The 16,139-nt window shown below is 41.4% G+C and overlaps 1 protein-coding gene across 1 annotated transcript in view; it reads left to right on the plus strand.

The window, feature by feature from the left end:
- LOC121199417 (MAM domain-containing glycosylphosphatidylinositol anchor protein 2-like) overlaps positions 1 to 16,139 on the plus strand; it is a 149,393-nt gene that overhangs the window by 2,674 nt on the left and 130,580 nt on the right. The window lies entirely within an intron of this gene.

Raw genomic sequence — 16,139 nt, forward strand, 5'->3', positions numbered from 1 at the left:
ACTAGTGTGTTAAGTGGTGCTGCCAGAGTCATTAAAGAGGATTGATGAAGGCTAGTCATCCCTCCATGACTCCAGGCCACAGAGAGAAAAAGAGAGACACCACTAAAGTACAACATCTGCTGCTCTCCTTCTCTCTCTCTCGTCCTCCCTTTCTTTTCCTCTCTTCTTTCCTTTCTTTCCTCGGAGTGGATCTCTTTCTTTGACCTCACACACACACACACACCCTTCTTCAGGAGACTGCTCATCTCTGTGTTGGCTCTCCAGAGCTCCGGCAGGCCAGCAGCAAATGGAAATATCCCATGACGTATCTACAAACCTGCTAAATGTTCTCAAGTGGCATTTATGTGTAATGTTGCTGACAACCAAACTGCACTAAGTAATAATATCAAACGGCTACAACGGAACATGGCTCTTATGATAGCGTGGAAATGCTTCTCTGCTTGTTACTTTATCGGGAGATGTACCGCCTTCAGTATGTTCTCTTTGCATCAAAGTCAGTCAGCGACAACCTCCATGGGATGTGCAGATGTTCCTGATCTCGTTTTGTGTTATGCTACTGAAGAGAAAAAGTTCCTACTGCTTTTTCTCCCACCCCTCTTCTGTCTCTCTCTCTCTCTCTCTCTCTCTCTCTCTCTCTGTCTCTCGCTCCCTCTCGTTTGCATTGAAGTCCAAGCAATTGCTGGGGTTTCTTTTCATGAGCCCCGGTTCAGACGCTTTGGCTTCTAAGCTATGCAAATGCATTCTGCCAGTGAAACTAAAGCCGTCTTTGTTGGTTCTCAGAGGCCTCCTCCACAGAGTCCTTCATCATTCCCTTGGATCGGGACCCTCACATTTCCCACCGTAATGAGACCACGGATAACTCTATCTCTTCTCCTCCCTCCCACTCTCAGTCCCTATCTCCTCTGCCTGTCTCTCTCCTCTGCCTGCCTGTCTCTCCCTCTCCATCCTCCCTGGGGAGCAGCCAGTGGACGTCTACAGTATATGCGCTTCAATCAGAGGAAAATGAGGATATACAGCTGGATGGAAGAAGTAATTCGTTGCAGTGGAACCGTGTGCGGTGCACATTGGGGATTACCGCGTACCCCTGGGTGGGGCTTCAGATAGCATCAATTTAATCATACTGAATGTCAGTTCTCTTTGGACCCAGTCCTCTGAGACTGGCACTGAGTATACACTGCAGAGACAATGTTTGAACTTAAAGTCTGAAGCACTCCTGCTATTCTCAGTGTTCACTGGCTAATCTTTGGCAGTTTGACTTGAGTGCTCCTATACAATGTAATTAAGGTGAAACTGCTGTTTCTCAGTGTGGTGAATTTCAGAAACCAGACTTCATATTTTCCAGCCTCAAATTAAAGGGGTATTCCACCAATTTAGTACTACATGTCCATAAAGCCGGGGGACGGGTGAGAGACATTTTTTTTGTTTGAGCAACAGAGGCTAAGAGATGCTAGACTTTTAGTTGTAAGTATGTGTTAAGCTCCAAAAACACAGGATCCTACATTTCCCACATTGACATCACTGTGACACCATCAGGATTATTTTCTCAGACTTCAGAAAGCTTCTTCAGAGCTGCAGAAGATATTATACAATGGCCACCACAGACTGAGCTGTGCTTCTCACATGTGTAAAATCAGCAAAGTGCCCCTTTAATTTTATCTCTGTGACTTGCTGCTTAGCTGTTAAAGCCAAGAGGTCACGTTGCCCATGTTTATGGGAGGTGTGTGTGTGTGTGTCCGTCTGTGTGGCAGGGTGGCACTCTCCACTGGAAGGATGCCACTCTCGGATTTGCCCTCTCTCTGCCCCCTTTAGCTATTTTGAAAGATGCAGCTGTGTATAGTTTGGCAGTAGGCAAAATGGAAAATGGAGCTGTAAGCGTTATGGTTGCACCGTCGTGGGGGATTTTAACAACGTTGTCAACTACCACAATGTCCTCTGCACAGAAAATAAGCAATTCCATTTTCTTTTTGTTAGGCATTGTTAAAAGCAAAGATAAAATCATGTGCAGCTGTGATGAATGGAATATATTTTCAGCATGGGTGTTCACTGAGGGTTATATTTTTCTTGATGACTTGTGTTCAAAACGATAAAAAAAAAAAAGTGTAATGTAGCAGTGGCTACTTTGCACACATCATGAACTGTAATACTTTCCTCCTTCTACTGTGAGGATTTGGATGAGTTCAGGAACACAATTTACCTCAGGATCATTCAAGGCCAAATCCCCACTGCGGACCAAAGAAGCTTATTGTAACCTGGCTGGCTGCTTCAACTGTTAAGCCCACATCCCCCAAACCCTGAGCTACTTGTCCTGCTCTGTACAGTGCTGAGGACAGAAAGCTGCTGCTAATGATCTTGTAGTCATTCATTCATTAAGCCCTGTTCTGGTGCATGACAAGACCTGCCTGGTGCCCTGGTTTATTTAGAATCAAAAGTAATTCTGTACTTTTAATGAAGTCTAGTATGGCCTCCAACCCTCAGTGAAGGCCTGAAGTGAACCAGAACAGATACCTTTCCCTTTCTCTCCTTACATTCTAATGAAGTGGCAATTTATCACTTGGATCATTAAAAACAAGATATAAATCTTAAATGTCAACCTTGGTCCTGCTAATATTACCTTGTACAGCAGCAAGGTTTTTATCTTTCATGATTTAATTTCTTGTAATAGTGTTAATTTCCTCATGTTGACAGACACATGGTCCAACTCCAATAAATTAAAGTTACAGTATCTTGGTTTAAAAAGCCAAACAGGTCAATAGTGCTGTTGCAGCTATGACTCATGACAGTTGTAGATCCCTGGGATAAGACTCCCACTGGCATTGCATTGTGCTTCCTATACATTGCCCTTCCTGGTTCTGTTGCCGTTTTCATAAGAAAATGGGAAACAGTCTTAAATGACATATTATTCTGTTGCTTTATTTTGCCAAAATAAATACAAGTAGCTACTACAAGTAGCTGCTGCACCACTGACTACAAGAGATGACAGGCCTTGAAAATAAAGGCGAGTTATTATTCTGTTATCTTTGTCACTGAGGATGCAGTCTGCGATTGCATTGCTAACAGGCCTATTGCTTGACCACTAACTGTAATATAATGTTGCTGTTAGTTCATGGCCTCATTTGTAGTGACATTAGCCAGCAGTACCCTAGTGCTTTTTCCTGCGGATGACAGAATGTTGGGCTGTCTAAGTTTGACAATCAGAAAGGCTTAATGCTACACTTACAAGATGAAATGTCTGCAACAAGGGTTGGCCTCAGGGTTCTAGTCGCTGACCATGTGACTGCAACATCACTGGCTCATCTTCAGCCAGGGACTTTAGTTGCATGTCATTCTCCATGTCTCTCTCTATCATTCCCAGGTCTGTCTGTGTCACAAAACATATTAAACAAAGTCTTATGAAAGTCTGCACGTTAAAGCGTTATAGTACTTTATATATAGTAAGTATGCAGAGCCTTTCATTTGCAAAGTAACTAGTTGCTATATCTGTGAAATATTTATAGTGAAATATAAAGTACTATATTTCCATCTGATATGGAGAGAAATAGAAGCGTAAAGTAGCATTACATGGAAATACTCAAGTACTTCAAAACTATATTTAGAAAAAACTATACTAAAAAAATTTTGTTTTAGTCATGGTTTGCTGTTATCGCCACCTACCTTGACTTGGATTTGTCTTTCAGCCGTGCTTTGTTGTAACTGCATGTATAACATACTGTTTCCTTTGGAATCGTGCATTGCTGTGGTATTAAAAAAAACATTCAGTGGCAAATTAAATGCCAAGTCAGGAGTTTGGTCTCAAATAGCATTTAATGTTATTATTTTGACTAAACATTTTGGGCCAGATTTGTACATTCTGCTGCCAGTTGGATGCATGAATCCTTTTTGTGGTTGACCACAAATAAAAACTTGGCTGAAACTTCTATGTAAAAAGGGGTCAAACTCATTGAGTTTGAGCAAAACACTTTATTATGGCACCAAAGCTTGTCTGATTGAAGCATGAATATTTGGGGAGATTAAAAACCTATCCACCTTTGTGGTTGCTCCAGGACTTAAAGTGTCTGAGGTAAAGGCTCTGGTGGAATAATAAGAATTGTAATTAAAACAATAGAGTATAAACCCTATAGGCTTAAGCATGATCCCCTCATATGAGTCAGAGCTCTGCTTCATGGTTCAGTTTTACATTTTCCATACATTTTAAAACCACTGACTCACAGATAAGTCAATCATTCATTAAAATCTCATCGTATCTGCTGTGCTTTTTGGCTTATCCTGCTCCCCCCTGACCGTCCGTTTTTTTCCAACAGGACATTCAGGGTTCCATTATGCCGTCATGCCTCTTACATGCATTACAGTTTGGCCAGCTTGTAAATACTGTATACTGTCGTGAAGGGATAAACAAGGCCGGATGCAGAGAGCGAGGCATGTGGCTATACATGCTGCATGCTGATAAGAGCAGACCAAATCCCTTTGGCCAGGTTTATAATTTGTGCATAAAGAGAAGGAACAGGTGAATTTAAGCTTTTAGCGAGGCTGTTCAAACATAGCATCAAGCTTATTTTATTATTTATAAAAACTTGTTTTCATTTCATGACTTAATGACAAACTTAATAGTAATCATTTATTACTATTAACCTGCTGTGTGTTTTATAATACATTAATGTGTGCATTAGATCTTAATGAGTCATTCATTAGTTTTGCATTTATAATCATCAATTCTATACCCTCATAAAGTGTGACAGATATTTAACAGATACTTGTTAGTGTCTGTGGTGTGTTTCTGTATCTTGAGTTACCATTTCCACGATTCGCATCGCTTCAAATCACAGAGAATTATACATGTTAGCCAGCTTCAAAGTGACGCAAATGATGAAAGGGGCTCATTGAATATGAATGTCTCCCCCTGTCTTCTCTTACGCAACTCAGTCAATTGAATTGTCTTTGTTAAGCCAAACTGGCAGGACCAGCATTTACACGCATCAAGTACAAATCACTCAGCAGCTCCAATAGGTAGCTCACAAGAGCAACACGGTGTCTTTTAGCAGCACTGTGGAGGAAATAAAGCAAAAAGCAAACCAGGAGAGGATTGGTACGTTGTGGCACCTACAAGAGGCTAATGCCAACCTTCAACTATGTCACTTCAGCCCACACAGGCATCCTAAGTGCTGCTCCTGTGAAGTGATGTCTGTTGTCATGGTGACAGTATGTGAGCCTGGCATTGCACGTCCTCTGACTTCCCTGTTGCCTCCCTCGTTCGCTCCCTCCCTCCCTCGCCGCCTACCCACTCGCTCATTCTCTCCTTCCGCTCACATGCCAGGAAATCAATCGCTGAAACAAATGTGAAGTGATTGCAGAAACGAAAGCTCTCCGCAGCAGCCTTACAATTGTGCGCGAAGAGCAGATGAGATTGCTGTGAAGGGAGGGGGATGGAGCGGGGGGGTGGGGTGTGCTGGTGGGCGCGCGGTGTGGAAGGTTCGGGGGGGGGGGGGGGGGGAGAGAAGCTGAATGTGTCTGTTCAAAAATCACCACCATTTCATTGCTGTGAGGCAACTGCAGGAAGGGGCCTACTTATCTTTGTCGCAAATAATGCTTAAGCTTCTCTGACAAGCAGGAACAGTGGCGAAGTAAATGTGTTGACAATGACGCCTTCAGTAGTCTCTAGCATCAAAACCAGTGCCGAACAGGCAGACAGCAGGGGAGCCGCACATATAGACAACCCTGCATAAAGTACCATCACACCAGTACCTCCTCACGCCACCCATCCACGCAAAAAAAAACACACATATCCATGTTGTGTTTTTATGTTTTTTTTTTCCTCTTCTTGCAAATCTAGTCATTCCACTACTGGCAAAAGGAGGCTGACTGCGGAGTTGTGCTCTGCAGAGGCACTGTGAAATTTCGACACAGATGAACACGCAGTTTGTGTGAGTGTGGGAGCATGTGTGCCCGTTTTCTGTGTGCGTGTGTGCTTTTTCATGTATCTAGGGCAACACTTTGCTGAGATATTAATTTAGCAATGTGATTTATCACCGTGTTCACACATCAGCCCATCCGAGCAAGACTCATCATGGATGCTGAACGTGCCTCAAAGTGCCTGCAAACATGTGACGCAGTCATTACGTGCGCTTTTACACTTGCTTTTACACTCACTAACCCTCCTAGCCTCTTTAAATAGATATCCAATTGTCTGCTGAGCCTTTTTTTGTGTTATTATTTGGCTTTCTGTGTATCCCTCAATAGTCTTTAAAAACCTCATTCTTCTAACACAAATTCACAATGTAATAGTTAATCTCTTTAGCGTCATGCTCTCTTCATCTCTCCGCCAGACACAGTATATCCCAGAGGCTGTTACACCCATGGGGATAACCTCAAGCCGTGTACTGTCAGTTAATGGCTTCCTATGGAAAAGCAAGCTGAGTTATCTGAAGTAGGCAAAGCACTTCTCCACTGAGATTTCACTCAGTGGAGAAATAAATCTCAGAGCAAGATTTAATGCAGATGTTGGAGTTTGGGCGCGCTTCTGATTGCCTGCCGTCTCCCCCTTTTTGTCTTTATTTAGGCCGCTGCAAAAGCATTGCAGTTCATTTTACCAGGAGATATACTGCATTTATACGCTGTAGGTGCAGGAACTACTGTGGTAGCCTTGCATCTGCTGCTGAGAGCAATATGCCGATAACGGATTTTGCCTCCTCACAGTTTGGCGCATCCTCACAGAAACGTATGCTTTGGCCTACAGTTATTAACAATCCATGAGCCGCTCTTCCTTTTGGAATTCCCGGCACACTAGTCAGTCACTTTTTGTTTTTTTGTTTTTTTTTTGGGTGTCCACATGTTTTGGTTTGATAGGCTAATCAAATCATTACAATGACCTTTACCAAGTTAAGCCTTTGCATATTAACACAAGCCAAATTACTGGTGAATTCAAAAGTTGCTGCTGTGTGTAGAAATTGTGTTATATGACACATGAATTCAGGTCGGAAACCTGATGCTTTTCCTTAATGTATTCATTCAGCTCATCATATCTTGTGATGAATGGAGTCAACACATGTTCAGAACGGTTCTTCAGGAGTGAGACCGGTGCGATCATAACATATCATCTGTAAAACAGTGGAATTCAGTTAAGTCTTTGAGTGGTCCCAGACTTGAAGAAATAAATAAATAAATCACATGCTCATACATGTGCACACACACAGAGAGACACACACTTGGCAGTCGTGCTTCCTTGTCTTTCATGTCAGTTAGATGTATTTCATCGGAGGATGACTGAAGCCTGAAGGGGGGCCTCCTCAAATGCCACATTCACAGCTTGAGCTGACCTCCTGCCCTTTTTCATCATTTCTGCTTCTCCCCATTTCCCTGCATTTTGTGTCCCTTGTGCCCTTACGCTGCCTTTTCCCTTGCGTGCAGTACTATTACTCCTTTAGTTCTGGGTGTCAGCCATGTGATAGCTGGTGCGGGTGACCTGCCCAGGCTGTACCCTGCCTCTTGCCCAGGCCTCCCTGTGACCCTCAGAGAATAAGTATAGCTAATGGATGGATGGATTGATGGTTGTAGGTGAGTACCAAATCCCTCAGAGAGAGGCATCATCTTTGAGCAGTTAAGACATCTTGATAAAAAAGAATGGCCATGTCAGACCTCTCCAGTGACCCTTCATTGGCATGATTACCTTGAGAAGGTAGCTAAAATATATATTGAGGCAGAGTTTGTATAAGTCACCTCTTGGGCTGTAATCAAAGGTCTGTGTGCTAAGCAGAAAAGCTTTCCTGAACAGCAGCTTTTTCTTTACCTGACTGCCTGACTCACCATGGATTTTATCCTCCAAAGCTCAATTGGGGGTAAGGTTGATTGTGTGAAATTGCAGGTCAATAGTGGATCTATAGCTGATTGTTTGGGGAAGGCTGTGCCGGTCCTTGGGATCCCAAGAAGAACACTGGTATTTACTTACTGAATGCATATGTTGCTCCTACGTTTTGGGGCTTTATTTGGGGTTGAGACCCAAATATGAAGAAACAAAATTATACATAGCTTCCCAGATGATTTTGAATTGAAATTTTACCGGTAACCATATTTCTTTAGAGCGGAACTCTGACAAAAGCTTTGACCAAAATCCATTTTTAATCCCCACTTCTAGTTTGAATTTCTGATATTGTAGGTGTGTTTGCCAAAATGTAGAGTCATTTCCCCACTAGTGGCACAGGTGATTTGAAACTACACAGATATTAGGAATTTATCAGCTTCAATAAAAGAGAAGCGGTGCTTCGGGCCATTTCATCTTGTTATTAAAAGAAATGACGAATCTTGTATAATTAAAAATGTACCGCAAAATCGATTTCATAGTAACATCTGGTGAAGTATGATTTCCCATCGGCCTTCGGGCTCCTGTTTTAAGGAAAGAAAAAATATTAAAGTTATTAATCTGTGTAGGTAGTAGTAAAAAAAAAAAAGTCTGAATGTATTAATTCCAGGATGCTGTGTTTTAAATGAGTTGGGTATGGCTGGGCTAAGTGTTTGGTGTGCTGATGTGGGACCATGCAGTTATTAAAGTTTGTTGGTGGGGATATTAAACAGCTAGAAATCCCAGCTTTTGCCACAGAACAGAAGACTTCAAAACAGCTTTGAAATGCACCAATAAACCTCAACATATTAGTGGATCCGCAGGTCCTCTTGGCTCATCAGAAGAGCCCATGCAAATCCAGTAATAGCTTCTCTGAATGCATTAATAATGTTCTCCAAAGAGGTGGAACCTGGGTGGTGTTTCCATATTGCTATCCATATTTATATCATAAGCCTCATATCAGCACACGCTGATAATATTCATGAATTCCATCGCAACCCATCCAGCAGAGGCAGAGTAGTGAAATTTGGCTGCGCCCCCTATGCGGTGGGAGCCTCCTGCAGTGGGTGTCTTACGAATTTGTGTGTGCGTGGGTGCCCGCGTGCATGTGTGTATCTGCCTGTTTGTGTGTGCACTCCCCGTGGATTTCTGTGATGCTACCGAGGTAATTGGATGTGTGACGCCCACCAAAAATCCCCTTTAGCCCTGGGCAAGCGCTCTTTCAATCCCAGCGTGCCTCTGTGGAAAGCACAACCCAAAGGAAGGCTTATTCTTTCAACTGGCAAACATCAAATGGTTCCCTGTTCTCTCCATCACAGCCTCCGTCCCTCTGCTCTGCTGTAGCATGAGAGGAAAGCCCATTAACATGTAATGACATGACCGTACACATGCGTGGCAGTCACAGAGAAACATATACAGCTGAGCGTACTCATCGTGCACACCGCAGTTCTTCTAGTTAATAACTGTTGATTTTGCAGTGACAATTAGTTTGGGAGGATTGGGGAACTGATTGTTCTCTCATGGAGCTAGTAGAGCTCTGGGGCAGGTACTCAAAAGTAACAAGAGTCTTAAATTATTCCTGATGGGTGGAAATGTACCTAGACCTTGGCTTAGTGTTGAGTTTTACTCAGTCAGAATGTAATTAACAATGGTTTGGCTGTTTGGGAAAGACGAACGGCTACTGTAGGCTTTGCAAACTTTCACCCCCCCATCAAAAAAAAATGTCTACAAGCTGACTCGACAACATTAGCATTTAAATAACCAGGAGATTGAGCAATTAACGGATTTGTATAGTGTCACATTGTCATACTAAATATTCATTTGGAGATGTACTGCTGTATTTGAGATGATAGTGGTCACATGGTGCGTGCAGTTTGGTATACTTTTAGGGTTGCAACTGGAATTATTTTCATTATCTGTTACTATGTCATTTTTATTGATTGTTTAGTCTATGAAAAATGTCAGTGAATAGTGAGAAATTACTTCAAATTCACCCAGTCGTGTTCAGTTAGCAGTCTAAGACTCCAACGTATTCAGTTTTAGGGCTGCAGCTAATTTATAATAGTTTTTTTCCCTATTATTTATTTATCTTGTGCAGACTTTGTCAACAACTTGATTAATCCTTTATTCTGCAAACCGTAGAGACAGTGTGAAGATTGTGTGATGTTCAAAATGACATCCTTAAATTGCTTGTTTTTGTCCACGAAACCAATGATTATTTCGATTATCAATTAATCTCTTGATAATTCTTTAGGCTTCAAAATGTCAGATAATAGTGTCAGATGATGAGCCTTCGTCTTCAGATAGCTAAGACTAAGGATTGGATTGGGAGTGCATTTTATCAAATCTGAATCCCAGTTTGTTTATTGAATCCAAACCATTTCCAGTTCCTTATTGAACCTTTAGTTAGGTAGTTGAGCTGATGGGGAATAAAGACATTTATTGTACCTTTTTAAAATTTCACTCTGTGTAGTTAAAAAAAACAAAAACAAATTTCAGCTCCTCTGTGTAACAAAAGATATAACTTAATAGTTAAGAATCAAGCTGCTCATATCATATTAATAGCACAATTGGTCATTTTAATTGTGATTTAGGAACCAATTACTAGACAAGCTTGACACTGACACTAATGTAAACTAAGCTAATTAACTATCAAACCATGGATATGCTACTGTGCTGAAGGTTTGTAGGGTTTTAACCACCCACTGCTCTGTGACATTTAATTAACCCTGTCCTGTCTCATTCTGCTCTGTTCTGCTCTGAAGTTAAAAAAAAAAACAACACAGTGAAAATAATATAAATTTTACTTCATCATTCAGTGAATATCAATTGAATTAATCACTGCTACATTTGTTTTGCACTCACTGCGCATTTAAGCTGAAGTTGTACCTCCAAAGTTATCAAAAAATAACACGCTTTTACTTTTTTATGTTATATGGTAGATGGCAGGATGATATGTTCTCACTTTAATAGTAATAGTAGTACATGGTGCCTGCTGAGCATCAGCCTACTAGCATTCTGATGAAAGCATTTAGCTCAAACCACTGACGTGCCCATCCACCGAAGTACAGCCTCAGAGAACTGCAAGCGTGACTGTAGACCCACAGTTTGTGATTTATTTCCCTGACTAATTAAGCATTAAAATATTCATTTTCTGGTGTAATTGTCATTCCCTCCCTTACAAAGCTGTATAGAGTTCACAATAATATTTTTTAGATTGCTTGCTGTTTCTTAAGTCACACACATCTTTCTTCTCCTTTGCAGTAATTGGTATTGTTAATCCCCTGTGCAATGCAAAAGCAATGTGTGTCGTCCTTTTAGCTCACCAGGGCTAGTTTTTTAACTAGAAGGCTTATTAATAATGCATGACAAAGAGGGGGTCAGAATAAGGTTTCCTACTCAAGAGGATGCCTTGTTTAGGAAATTTGATCTTAACTGTGGGTGAGTATTAGTCTTCACACTGATAGACCTCTCTGCATGCAGCCTGATTACACACAAGCACAAGAGCACGACGGACCATGTCTTGTTGAAACTATCATGATTTGTGCAGCTGCCAGTGTCTGACATGTGTATGCGTCAGTGTTGTGCTTGTGCATGTTGCCTGTGTGTGTGTGTATGTTTGTAAATGTGTGTCTGCAGGCATTTGTATGCGTTAGACACTGCAGGCTCTCTCATTCCACTGGTCTGACCTCCCACTGAATCACACACTGCAATGGGTGCGGGCAGAAAGAGAGGGTGGAGGAAGAGGAATCTTCCCTGTGTCCTTTCCTTCCCCTCCTGTTTATCTGCTTTGATTCCTCTGTGGATATTTCAGTGACCTTGTTTTTGAAGTTGCATAATACGCTGCTGGAGGTTTAGGTGGAGGGCAAGGGGTGTGGAGGCGGTGCGGGTGGAGGCAGGACACTGATCTAAACTGTGATGACAGATGAGGTTTTCTCCCTCTCACCTCCTTCGTGCTCTTGAGGGGAGGTGAGAGTGTGGCGACAGGAGGAAATGTTAAAGACAGCAGGGGATTTCGTCATAGCCACAAACACGGTTTACTGAGAGGGATGTGAGTGAATAAAATGGCACCCTCTGAACCGTGCCGTTCATTCACACATAGATAGAGAGGATCACACTTGTATGGGTTTGCTTTCTGTTCCTGTATGTTTTACTCCCCTGCTCACACACTCTCTCTCTCTCTCTCTCTCTCTCTCTTTCACACACAGTCAAGCAGGCAAAACAAGAGAGAGAAGGCCTCTGACTCATCTGACATGTACAACAAGCCTTTAAGTGGCTTGTTGTACATGTCATCATGGCTGCAGCGGAAGTAGGAGTCAGCCATGATTGTAACATCATTAAAACGTCAACCGGGGAACAGCTGTGTGAACTGCTCACTGCCCCGTCTGATGACATAATGTGCTCACACTCATTAACTTATGGAATAAAACCGCATGGTCACACATATCTCTGCTTCAGCAGCTCAAGCTGAAATAGCTTTGTTTTTGTTTGTTTGTTTTTTTTTTTTGGTTTAAAGGAAACATTGCAATTAGGAATGGAGGAAATGGATCAAACCCTCTGTCAAAGTATATATAATTGATTTAGAATGAATTTAATTTATAAAAAATCAATTAAGAAACGGATAAAATAATTAGATGTGAGTGTTTGTCTTTGTCTAATCCAGTGAATTGAATATCTGACAAATCACACTTCACCACACTGATGCACAAATCATATTAAAATCCAAAATTGCCATAAATCTGATCCTGCTCACTCATTGGCAGCATTGCTCACAATAGCATAGCACACGCAGAAATATTAAAGGGATAGTTCCAGTGGTATAAATCATTCCTGTTATTTTGTTTACCCTCTGTACACAGAGTACATACAGTACATTCAGCTTGAGAGATTTTGATGTGACTGCTAAACCACACACTGCTTTGTGAAGTTGTTTATTCTGTCTTTCAGATTACAGGAAGTCCTTTAAAGTTCTTCCCCTACCACTTATAACTGTGTTGTTCTTTTTATAACTTCACTGGGATGTTTGACCTTCACTGTGCAGAATGATGTTCGTGCAGAGTTTGATACTGGGAGGCCGTTTCTCTGTGCTCACCTTAAATCTCAGCAAATCTCTTCCTAATTTTCAACGAAGAAGGAGACAGCTTGTGTCAAAGAGTAAAACTTCTGAAAAGAAAAATGTTTTTCACAGATTTTGAATTTTTTTTTCAAATAGGATTAATTAGGAGAAGGATTAGATGTAATTTTAAGAATTATTGAAGTAAAATAACTTTTTGTGGAAAAACCAGATCAGACACAAATTATTATTCAAAGCAGAGTAGAGTATTTGTATATAAGTCTTTCAAACATGTCTGGAGATTATTTGTAAGAAATTGTGCTGCTTATTTGGCTTCAGATAGTGATGATGATGATGAAGATATGAAGATGTTTCTATACATTTGTATTTTTATTCTCATTTGCAAATGTTACACACAGAACATAGTGGAATGAAATATATTAACAAATGGCATCAAAAGGAAGAACAGCTGGGGAACAGCTGTGGGAATTGCTCACTGACTGTCCCTTAATTATATTATATATATTATATGTGTGTGTGTGTGTGTGTGTGTGTGTGTGTATAAATATATATATGTATCTCTTATGAAAACTGCCTCACAGCAGTCTCCACATTTGCCCAGAAGAAAAAAAGAGGTAGGTTGTCTGTAAAGGTCCATCATTGGACTCCTGTAGCAGTCTGCTTTGCCTGATCCTTTCCTGCATTGTAGTGACACCTCTGGCCAATGAAAGGCATGAGATACTGAATCCACCACATACTCCACTGGGCAGTCCCCTCTGACAGAGTTAAGATGAATCAGATTTACTCCAGTATATGCTTTTTCCCCTTGAATATATGTAGATTACTGCCTGTGTTTGTGGTAATAGCACATTTTTGTTGGAGGCTGCGTGTGAGTCTTTGTCTAATATTTGCAAAGCTTTCTCCATATTTTCTCAGCTTGTTTTTGGCCTTGTAATCCAGGCTGCCACAATGCAATGCAGACGCCTTTTCCCCAAATCCTTAACGTGTAATAGTCTCTGTTTTGTTCCTCGCATTTGTTTTAAGTGCTGCTCTGCTCAGATACGCGGTGCCCCCCAGATATATCGGCTCCCTCAATAAAAGCTAAACTCCAAATGCTGTAAAAAGATAAAGAAGAAAATTAATGGACCATATTCTCAACTTGGAAAAATAAGCTGCCGTTAGTAATCACCGGCACTCAGGAATACACAGAAGACAATTGTTACACATGTTGTACTACAAAGCTTTTTAGACTTAAGTCAAACCAGCACCCATCAAGATCAAGAGATCAAGCTCTTGTGTTCATATGCTAAGTGTTCCTTGCAGCATTTGAATGGATTTAGCCTGGATTTGCATGTGTTTTCAATTCTGTGTCATGTTGCATTTGATATTTGACGTTGACTTTGCTTTTTTTCTGCTTGAATTCTCTCTAGATGGACTATTAATGGATCTTTTTATAGGTTTACGAGTCTTCTTAATGCACTTGCATCATCAGCTGACATTACCGCATTGTTAACAGCAGTATCTCATCATGAGTGCTAATATGTGGCTGCTGTGTGCTGTGAATGTTTTAGTGGTATACAGGGAATATGTTAGTGAATCTATTTACATAATGGAAGGTCTTTTATGGTGGGTTTCATTGGAGACAGCTCCCCTTGGACAGAGGTTAACAGGTTCTTCTGCTCCCACCACGTCATCTGTGGCAATAAAACAAGAGGACATTTAAGGTTATTACATATCAACTTTGATTTTACATGCATTAATTAGATCAAGTGGCATTATATATCAGAAGTGAAGCATTGTGGCGAAGTTTTTCTGAGCTTGGTAGCTTTTGGTATGCTGTGCAGTCACTGAATAATGAGCATCAGCTCTAGCTTTGACAGTGCTCGCCATGGCGTCCCATAAACAAGTCCAGGATCCAACAATGCTCTCCTCATTTGTTGGCATCACCGCGGGGCGCCAGCTCTTTAAAGAGAATGAAATCTTTCTGCAAGATAAAGGGCACAAGGAGCTCACTTAAGAGCACCCTGTGCTTGTTCTTTTTGCTTGTTTGCAGGCTTACAGTGCAAGAATGGGGACAGAAGAAAAAAACAGAGTACTGCAGGATGGTAATTTTTAATGAGGGAGTTTTTTAGTGCCGCACATGATTCTCAGCAGTGGAGAGATAACCCAGAAAGGTAAAAAGTCAATTTCCTCAACAACTATCCCCTTGGTAACATTATATGACCACTCAATTTACATCCATAAAGAGAAGAAAGGAGATTCTCCACCAGCTCTGTGTTTATCTTCCTCAGCGGTGTTCTGAATCTGGGGCTTATTTCCTCCTCCTGGTTGGCTTTACTTCCTCTATCATTTCCTGTTTCTTCTTTTTATTATCCTAAAGCCAAGGTGCACAATGTAAGCGATGGCTCCTTTGACTGTGGTTCTGAGGGAAAGTATTAGCAAGTGTGGAGAGGAGAGGAGAGGAGGCTCAGCAGGGAGAAGATTAAATTATCTCCTTTGAAGGTATGCTGGCGCTTTCATGAGACAGAGGCCATTATTAATATGCAGTGACACATGCATACATCCAAAATGATCCTGGACGCTTCGTCATGGATCATAAAATTCCCCAAGGTGCCTTTCACTCATTGCATACTGAGAGCTGCCACCACAGCTCTTATGAATCATAGCGGTTCAGTTAGGATATATGGAAGGGGGGCAGGAGAGACAGAAAAGGGGGAAAATGGCTCTTGTGTTTTATTAGATTGCCCAGACGAAATTATATTAGTTTTGAGCAGTTTGATTCCGCGGCAAGTCGCTGTGGCGCTCTGACCACGGGTGACAGGAAGGCCAGTGAACAGATTGTGGAGTTTGCATGCCTTGCAAAAAGGTTAAACGGGTCATGTAAGCTGCTGTCAGTCTGGGGCATGATGAGGTCATCTTTTGATTTGTTGCTGGCATTTAAAGTTGAACTTTTGTCTCAAACTCCATGCACTAAAATGGGCCGTATACCATATATTGCTTCAGACAGACATTTGACAGTATAGCATGCTGTTCTTTAGTTATTCTAATCGGCTCAACGTAGCCAGGTTCAACCAGCTATATGGGATAATTTGCCTGTCACAGTGGGATAGCGAGATAATACCTGTCTCTGATCTCATCTCTCACCTTCTTGACTTCTCCATAGAAGCACCTGAATCTCCTTCACAATACAGTACTCACTTCAGTCTTCTAATACTTAGCTCCACTGAATAAGTTCTGCCCACAGCATGCTCATTATACAAC

The sequence above is a fragment of the Toxotes jaculatrix genome, chromosome 19 (assembly GCF_017976425.1).
Source record: "Toxotes jaculatrix isolate fToxJac2 chromosome 19, fToxJac2.pri, whole genome shotgun sequence".
NCBI lineage: Eukaryota > Metazoa > Chordata > Actinopteri > Toxotidae > Toxotes > Toxotes jaculatrix.